This window comes from Bos javanicus, chromosome 3, assembly GCF_032452875.1.
Source record: "Bos javanicus breed banteng chromosome 3, ARS-OSU_banteng_1.0, whole genome shotgun sequence".
In the NCBI taxonomy this organism is placed as follows: Eukaryota; Metazoa; Chordata; class Mammalia; order Artiodactyla; family Bovidae; genus Bos; species Bos javanicus.
Genome location: NC_083870.1, coordinates 95,298,347 through 95,308,243, shown reverse-complemented (window position 1 = coordinate 95,308,243; position 9,897 = coordinate 95,298,347). Strand labels below are relative to the sequence as shown.

The 9,897-nt window shown below is 39.2% G+C and overlaps 1 pseudogene; it reads left to right on the top strand.

Moving 5' to 3' along the window:
• Window positions 1-2,396, top strand: LOC133245358 (serine/threonine-protein phosphatase 1 regulatory subunit 10-like; annotated as a pseudogene).
• Window positions 2,397-9,897: the final 7,501 nt, after the last annotated feature.

Genomic DNA, 9,897 nt, shown 5'->3' with positions numbered 1-9,897 from the left:
ATGGGTTTGGGTCCCATAGGCCTCAAAGAGAGTCCTTAAACTTGAGGATGCTGGATAGCTTCCTTAACTGAGATGGGGAACTCAAGAATATGGATGAGATTTCAAAGATATTCAGTCTGATGAAGGAAGCATGAGAGATGGTGAGTCACCGCACTTATCTGAACATTCTGCTGCAGACTCATTCACCAGAAATATTGGTCAAGTTTATTGATGCTGGTAGTTACAAGTTTCTTAACAATTCGCTGACAAATTAAAAAACAACCAACAACATTCCCCTCTTGCAGCAAATTCTACTGACCCTGCAGCATCTCCACTCACTGCAGACCATCTCAAGCAGAACAACACAGCCAAACTGGTGAAGCAACTGAGCACGTCAAGTGAGAATGAAGAGCTCTGGAAATTGGCCTCAGTCCTTATCAGCAACTAGATGACCGTCATCCACTCCCAGAGCAGTACACCACCCAGCCTGCCGAGAAAGATAAAAGAAACAGAAAGAAGAGGGAAAGAGTTAAACCACCCCTCCTGAGCAACCGGTGATAGAAGTGAAGGCTGAGCTCAGGCTCAGGAGGCCCCAGAGAAGAAGAGGGAGAAGTCTAAGTCTCTTATAACCCCAGTGCCCAGTCTCACACCAAGTTCCACTGGACTAGAGCTGGAGACCCCCATCTTTGGTGACTGTGAAGAATACCAGTGTAGTGGTGGTTTCTGACAAGTACAGCCTTAAACCCGTCCCCCTCAAGTGTCAACACAACACCCAATGCCACCAAAGAGATCTAAGTGAAGATAATCCTGCCACAGCCAATGGAAAGCCTGGGCTTTCTGGATGTGCTCAATTCATCTTCTGTTCCAGGCATCAAAATCAAGAAGAAGGTGCTGTCACCCACAGCTGCCAAGTCAAGCCCATTTGAAGGGAAAATAAGCACAGAACCAAGCACAGCTGAAACTTCTTCCCCGGAGCCAGTCAGCACCTCCTTCTGAGGTTATGGACACAGAAGGTCCAGAGCCCCCAGTTTCCCCTGCTGAAGTCCCAGAGCTCACGGATACCACCGCTTTGGAGCCAGGAACTCTGGATGCAAAGCCAGTTGAGTGTACCAGACATCCTAGTCAGCTGACTCGGAAAGGCAGGAAGAGGAAAGCTGTGATGTGGCTAGAGGGCAAACTGGGAGAGTATTTGTTTTGAACTGGATGGAACTGATGAGCAAATGTGAGTAAGATCAAGGACTTTGGCAGGTCAGCTAAGTGAGAGATACCATCAGAACGAACACATGTTTGAGATAGGCTGGCATCTGAGCCACAACACCGTGGAGGAGAAGGTGCCCTGGATGCGCACCAGAGCCCTGGTGCTGCTTTCGCCTCTCGTTATCCCTGGAAGCAACAGGAGGTACATCCAGGCTGAGGAGGAGAAGGGGATCTTTCGGGAGCTCTTCCTGAACAAGGAAAGTCCTCATGAGCCTGATGAGCCTTAGGAGCCTATTCCCCCCACCCAAACTCGTCACCCTAGATGTGGATTGTTCCATGGATGAGACCCTAGAGCCTAAGAGGCCTGTGGTTCACCTGATGGGGAAGGCAGTTTGAAGTTGCCTCCTATTATGGCCAATTTTATTGGAAGCACAGGTGCCGGGAAGAGTCCCCAGGACCCTAGAGCAGGAGGCATCAGTTTGCAGGAGAGCCTCTCCTCCATCATGGATAGACCTAACAGCTGGCCCTCACAGGAAGGCCAAAGCAACCAGACTATTCAGACAAGATCAAGCAGATGCTGGTGCCACCTGGATTCAGGCCTGGTCCAATAGCCAGTGGTTTCTTACTGGAAGGCCCTGAGGGGCCCAAGGGCATGCAGCACTTCCTCCCTGAACCTGGGAAACCTATACCAGATCCCCATGGAGGACTGGGGTGTCCTGTTAGCCCAGAGGGTCCACGTCTGCTGTGTCCCCCACCCTCTTCCAGGGAGGGTGTGGCGATCCCTCCTGGGATGGCCCATGTGATGCCATGCAGGGTGACCTGGTGTAGGGGGATCAGCATCAGGTCCTGGACCATACCATAGAGGCCATGTTGGCCAAGGAGGAAATGAACCTTCTCTTCCTCCAGTCTGAGGGGCCAGAAAAGGTCACTCTGAAGGAGGACTCCCAAATGGAGGAGGGGACCCTGGTGGGGGTGTGGTTGGAGATGGTGGGAATCATCTCCACAAAGGCCCTGGCAGTGGCATGGGGGTGAAGGCAGTGGACATTGCACCCATGAAGGCCCTGGTGGAGGAATGGATGCTGGTGGTAGACATTGGCCCCATGAAGGCTTTGGACATGGGGGACAGACCCCATGGCCACCAGCTTCATGATGGCCACAACCATTGAGGGCCACGCCCTCATGAACACCATAGCCATGATGGCCCTGGCCATGGGAGGAATGTGGGGCCACTGAGGGCATGATGGAGGCCACAGCCATGGAGGAGACTGAAAACTTTTCCCCTAAGATCAGGAACAAGGTAAGGTTGGATGCCCACTTTCACCACTTCTATTCAACATAGTACTGGAAGTTGTAGCCAGAGCAAGTAGGCAAGAAAAAGAAATTGAAACCAATTTTCAATTGGATTTGGATTGAAACCAAATCCAATCCTTTCCAGATTGAAAAGGATGAAATAAAAATATCTCTATTTGCAGATGGTATAATCTTATATGTAGAAAATACTAAAGATTCCACAAAAAAGTCTGTTAGAACTAATTAATTAATTCAGCAAAAAAATCAGGATACAAAGTCAACACAAAAGTCAGTTGCATTTCTATACAATAAGAATGAGCAATTTGAAAAGGAAATTATAAAAACAATCCTCTTACTATAGCATCAAAAAGAATAAAATACTTAAGAATTAACAGGATGTTAAGTGCAATGAAAACTAAAATATTGCTGAAAGAAATTTAATAAGACACAAATAAATGGAAACACCTCATATTTATGGAATGGAAGATTTAATATTGTTAAAAAATGACAATATTGCCCAAAACAATTTACAGATTCAATGTGATCCCTACCAAAACGCCAACTACATTTTTTTTTTTGCAATATGAAAAAGCATACTAAAATTCACATGGCATCTCAAGGGACCCCACGAAGTCAAAACAATTTTGAAAAAGAACAAAACTGAAAGACTCACACTTCTTGATTTCAAAACTTACTACAAAGTTACAGTAATCAAAATAGTGTGATACTGGCATAAATACAGACATAAAGATCAATGGAATAGAATATAGAGCCCAGAAATAAACTATAACATATATGTCAAGTGATTTTTGACAAAAGTCTCTAGACCACTCAATGGGGAAAGAACAAGCTTCTCAACAAATGATTCTGGGGAAAATGGACATACATATGCAAAATAATGGAGTTAGACCTTCAGCTAACATCATATAAAAAAAAAAAAAATTCCTCATGGATCAAGGGCCTAAACGTAAGACCTAAAACAATAAACTCTTAGAAGAACATAGGACAAAAGCTTCATGACATTGAACTTGGAAATGATTTCCTGTCTATGACATTAAGAACATAAATAACAAAAGAAAAATTAGACAACACCTCATGAAAATTTTAAAACTGTATGCCTCAAAAGTCACTATAACAGAGTAAAAAGGAAAACAACAGAATAGGAGAATATATTGGCAAATCATTTATCTTTAAGACATTAACATACAAAGTATATAGAGAATTTTTAAAGCTCAACAATAAAAAAGCAACCTGATTCAAAAATAGGCAAAGTATGTGAATAGATATTACTCCTAAGAAGATATACAAATAGCCAAGAAGCACATGAAAAGATGTTCTGCATCACTGATTGTTGCTGCTGCTGCTGCTGCTGCTGCTGCTAAGTCGCTTCAGTTGTATCCAACTCTGTGCGACCCCATAGACGGCAGCCCAACAGGCTACCCTGTCCCTGGGATTCTCCAGGCAAGAACACTGGAGTGGGTTGCCATTTCCTTCTCCAATGCACGAAAGTGAAAAGTGAAAGTGAAGTTGCTCAGTCGTGCCTGACTCTTCGATACCCCATGGAATGCAGTCTACCAGGCTTCTCCATCCACGGGATTTTCCAAGCAAGAGTACTGGAGTGGGGTGCCATTGCCTTCTCCTCACTGATCATTAGGAAAATGTAAATAAAAACTATAATGAGTTATGACCTTACACTCATTAGGATGGCTTCTATCAGAAAAACAGACAACAACTAATACTGGCAAGGATATGGAGAAATTGGAACCATGGTTCATGGTGATAACTGGAGAATTATTGTTTAGTAGGTATAGGGTTTCAGTTTTACAGGATAAAAAGAGGTATGGGAATGGATTGTGGTGTCTAAAACCACTGAACTACACACCAAAAAATGATTAAGATGGTAAATTTTATGTTACAAGTATTTTAGCACAATTTTTAAAAATTGAAAAAGAATGTTGTCAAAAATCTAGATATGTTCTGTTTGCAGTTTCCCAGCATGTCATAACATTTCTCTCTACTATTATTTCATCCATGTTATCCTGTCTTCCTGAGTCCTTGGTCATCAGTCCTCCCCAGCTGTTCCTAGTCATTCTATAAAACTCAAGTGTCAGGAAGATTTTTTTTAACACCCCTAGACCAGTGTTTCTCAAACTTTAATGGGCATCTAAATCATCAAAGGATCATGAAAATGTACATTCTTATTTATTCAGTCTTGTGTGGGGCCTGAAAGTTTGCATTTCTTTTTTCCTTCTTTTTTTAATTGGCATTTTTAAGAAGCTCCCAAGTGAGTTAGGTAGTGCAATCCATGGAACATACTTGAGTGGGGAAGATTTAGAATAGCAATTCTCAGACTTTTAATCTTAGGACCACTGTATGCTTTTTAAAATTATTAAGGACCTAATTGAGCTTCTGTTTATATGAATTATATATAGCATGTCTGTCATGTTAGAAAATAAAACTGAGAAATATAAAATATGTATTTAATCCCTTTAAATCACAATATTAATTCCATTACATGTTAATATAATAACATATTTTTATGAAAAATAAGTATTCCAAGAAAAATCTTCTATATTTTTACAATATCTCTTTAATATTTGGCTCCACTTTGTCAGAAATGAAGGCAACTAGCAGAAAATTTGTAAGCACATATTTGAACTCAACACCATCAATCAAATGGGTATACTGGGTATCTATAGACTACTTTATCCAATAACCAGCAGAATATACATTCTATTCAAGTCCACATGAAACATTCACCAAGATAAACCACACTCTGGGCTAGAAAACACCTCAACAAATTTTAAAAGAAATCATACAATATTTGCTCTCAGATCACAGTGGAATTAAACTAGAAACCAATAACAGAAAATCCCTAAGAACTTTTTGATTAAATAACACAATCCTAATTAATCTCAAGATAAATTAAACAATATTCTTAGCTAAATGAAAATGAAAACCAAACATCAAAATTTGTGGGATGCAGCAAAAGCACTATTTCAAAAGGAAATTTAGAGCATTTAATGCATCTATTAGGAAAGAAAAAAGATCTAAAATCAGTCACCTAAGTTTCCACATTAGGAAACTACAAAAAGAAGAGGAAATTAAATCCAAAGTTAATAAAGAAAACAAATAATAAAAATAAGAGCAGAAATCAATGAAATTGAAAATGGAAATCAATAAAGAAAATCAATGAAACCAAAACTGTTTCTTTGAAAAAAAACAATAAAATCAATAAACCTCTAAGCCAGGTTAACAAAGAAAAAAAGAGGACACAAATTATTAACATAAGAAATGAAAGAAGGGACATCACTACAGATCTCATTGACATTACAGAATAATAAAAGAATAATATGAATAACTCTATGCCCACATATTTGATAACCTGGATGAAATGAACCAATTCCTTGAAAAAAGCAATCTGCCAAAACTCAGACAAAAAGAAATAGACAATATGAATAGGTCTATATCTATTAAAGAAATTTAATCAATAATTAATAACCTTCCAAAACAGAAAGCACTAGGCTCAGATGGGTTTACTGTTGAATTCTTATAAACACTTAAGAAAGAAATTATGCCAGTTCTCTCAGTCTTTTTCAGAAGAGCAGCAGAATAGATGCTAACTCATCCTATGAGACCAGCCTTACTCTCATTACCAAGACCAGAGAAAGACATTATCAGAAAAAAAAAACCTGATCAATAGCGCTCATGAACATAGATGCAAAAACTCCTCAATGAAATATTAGTAAATAGAATTTAACAATGTATAAAAAAGAATTATATACTGAGTGACATTTATCACATATGCAAGGCTAATTCAACAGTTGAAAATCAATTAATGTGGACTTCCCTGGTGGTATAGTGGATAAGAATCTGCCTGCCCATGCAGGGGGCATGGATTCAATTCCTGGTCCAGGAAAATTCTGCAGGCTGCAGGGCAATTAAGCCTGTGTGCCACAACTACAGAGCCCACGCTCTAGAACCCACAAACCACAACTATTGATGTACCAAAACTACTGAGCCCCAAGTTCTAGGTCCCATGAGTCACAACTACTAAATCTGAATGCCTCAACTACTGAAACCTGCATGCCTAGAGCCTGTGCTCTGCAATAAGAGAAGCTACCGCGACTGAGAAGCTGGTGTACTGCAATGAAGAGTAGCCCCTGCTCATGGCAACTAGAAAAAGCCCGGGGACAGCAACAGAGACCCAATGCAACCAAAAATTAAATTAAAAAAAGAATGAGGGAAAACCCAATTAATAAAAATAAATTAATGTAATCCATTACATTACAATCTTAACAGTCTAAAGAAGAAAAATCACATGATCATATCAATAGATATAGAAAAACTATTTGATAAAAATCCAACACTCGAAAGAAAGGAAAAATCCAACACTCATACATGATAAATACTCTCAGCAAACTAGAACTAGAGGAGAACTTTCTTGATAGTATAAAGAATACTACAAAAAACCTACAGTAGCATTTACTGAATGGGGAGATTCCAACATTGGTAAGATTTTCCACTGAGATAAGCAACAAAGAAAGGATGTACCCTCTTACCACTGCTATTCAGCATTGTCCTGGAAGTCCTAGTTAATGCAGTAAGACAAGAAAAGAAAATGAAAGCTATTTAAGTTGAGAAAGAGGAAATCAAGCTGACTTTGTTAATAGAAGACATGATCATCTCTATAGAAAATCTAAAAGAATCAACAGAAATAACAAAAACCCCTCCTGGAACTAATAAGTGATTATAGTAAGATTGACCCCTCCTGGAGTAACATTAGAGGATACAGTGTTGATATACAACAATCAATTACTTTTCTATATAACCAGCAATGAACAAGTAAAGTTTGAAATTAAAAATACAATATCACTTACATTCAGTTCAGTTCAGTTCAGTCGTTCAGTCGTGTCTTCGCAACCCCATGAACCGCAGCACGCCAGGTCTCCCTGTCCATCACCAGCTCCTGGAGTTTACCCAAACTCATGTCCATTGAGTCGGTGATGCCATCCAACCATCTCATCCTCTGTTGTCCCCTTCTCCTCCTGCCCTCAATCTTTCCAGCATCAGGGTCTTTTCCAATGTGTCAGCTCTTCACATCAGGTGGCCAAAGTACTGGAGTTTCAGCTTCAGCATCAATCCTTCCAATGAACACCCAGGACTGTCTCCTTTAGGATGGACTGGTTGGATCTCCTTGCAGTCTAAGGGATTCTCAAGAGTCTTCTCCAACACCACAGTTCAAAAGCATCAATTCTTCGGCGCTCAGCTTTCTTCAGTCCAACTCTCACATCCATACATGACTACTGGAAAAACCATAGCCTTGACTAGACAGACCTTTGTTGACAAAGTAGTGTCTCTGCTTCTTAATATGCTGTCTAGGTTGGTCATAACTTTCCTTCCAAGGAGTAAGTGTCTTTTCATTTCATGGCTGCAGTCACCATCTGCAGTGATTTGGGAGCCCCAGAAAATGAAGTCTGCCACTGTTTCCACTGTTTCCCCATCTATTTGCCATGAAGTGAGAGAACTGGATGCCATGATCTTAGTTTTCTGAATGTTGAGCTTTAAGCCCACTTTTTCACTCTCCTCTTTAACTTTCACCAAGAGGCTCTTTAGTTCTTCTTCACTTTCTGCCATAAGGGTGGTGTCATATGCATATCTGAGGTTATTGATATTTCCCCTGGCAATCTTGCTTCCTAAGGCCCACTTGACTTCACATTCCAGGATGTCTGGCTCTAGGTCAGTGATCACACCATTGTGATTGTCTAGGTCGTGAAGATCTTTTTTGTTTAGTTCTTCTATGTATTCTTGCCACCTCTTCCTAACATCTTCGGCTTCTGTTAGGTCCATACCATTTCTGTCCTTTATTGAGCCCATCTTTGCATAAAATGTTCCCTTGGTATCTCTAATTTTCTTGAAGAGATCTCTAGTCTTTCCCATTCTATTGTTTTCCTTTATTTCTTTGCATTGATCACTGAGGAAGGCTTTCTTATCTCTCCTTGCTATTCTTTGGAACTCTGCATTCAAATGCGTATATCTTTCCTTTTCTCCTTTGCTTTTTGCTTCTCTTCTTTTCACAGCTATTTGTAAGGCCTCCTCAGACAGCCATTTTGCTTTTTTGCATTTCTTTTTCTTGGGGATGGTCTTGATCCCTGTCTCCTGTATCAAAATACTTAGATACATACCTAATAGAATATATACAGATCTATGTGAGAAAAACTATGAAATTCTGAATAATGAAATCTAAGTAAATAGAGAGATATCCACATTCATGGATAGGAAGGCTCAATATTGTCCAGATGTCAGTTCTTCTCAAGTTGATCTGTCAATTCAATGAATCCCAATCAAAATTCCAGCAAGCTATTTTAAGGTTATCAGAAAACTGATTCTAAAATTTTTATGCAGCAAAAGACCCCTTTTTTAAAAAAAATGGGCCAAACATCTCACCAGTTAAAATATACAGATGGCAAATAAGCACATGAAAGGAAAATTTCAGGGAAATGGGAATTAAACAATGAGATACTACTACATACCTATTAAAATGGCCCAAACCCAAACCCAAACACTGTCAACACCAAAAACTGGTGAGGATATGGAACAATAGGAATACTCCTTCTTTGCTGGTGGTACAGCCACTTTGGAAGACAATTTGGTAGTGTCTTACAAACTGAACGTACTTTTACCATATAATCCAGCAACTGTGCTCCTTGATATTAGCCAAATTACTTGAAAACAAGTTCACATAGAAACCTGCAAACACATTGTTTGAGGGAATGTAAAATGGTACAGCTACTGTGGAAAAGCAGTCTGAGTTACTCAAAAAATTAGACATAGAATTACCATATGATCCAGCAATTTCACTCTTGGTGTATAATCAAATAATTAAAATGAGGGTCTTGAAAAGATATTTGTACATCCATGTTCACAGCAGGATTATAGCATCTAAAATGTGGAAGCAACCCAATTGTCCATCAATGAATGAATAGATAAGCAAAATGTGATACATACATACAATGTAATATTATTCAGCTTTAAAAAAGAAGGAAATTCTACAATATGCTATACCAGGATGAACCTTGAAGACATTATGCTAAGTGAAATAACCCAGTCACAAAGTACAAATGCTGTGTGATTATACTTACATAAAATACTTACAGCAGTCAAAATCAGAGACAGAAAGTAGGATGGTGGTTGTCAGTAGCTGAGGGAAGGGGAAAAAAAAGAATTATTGTTTAATGGATAGTTTTGGTTTTACAAGATGAAAAGTGTTCTGGAGATGGATGCTGGTGACGGTTGCAAAATATTATGAACATATTTAACATTGAACTTTACACTTAAAATGGTTAAGGTGGTAAATTTTATGTTGTGTATTTTACTACAATAAAAATAATTGGGAAAAAGACTCCTATACACAGATGTTTATAGTAGATT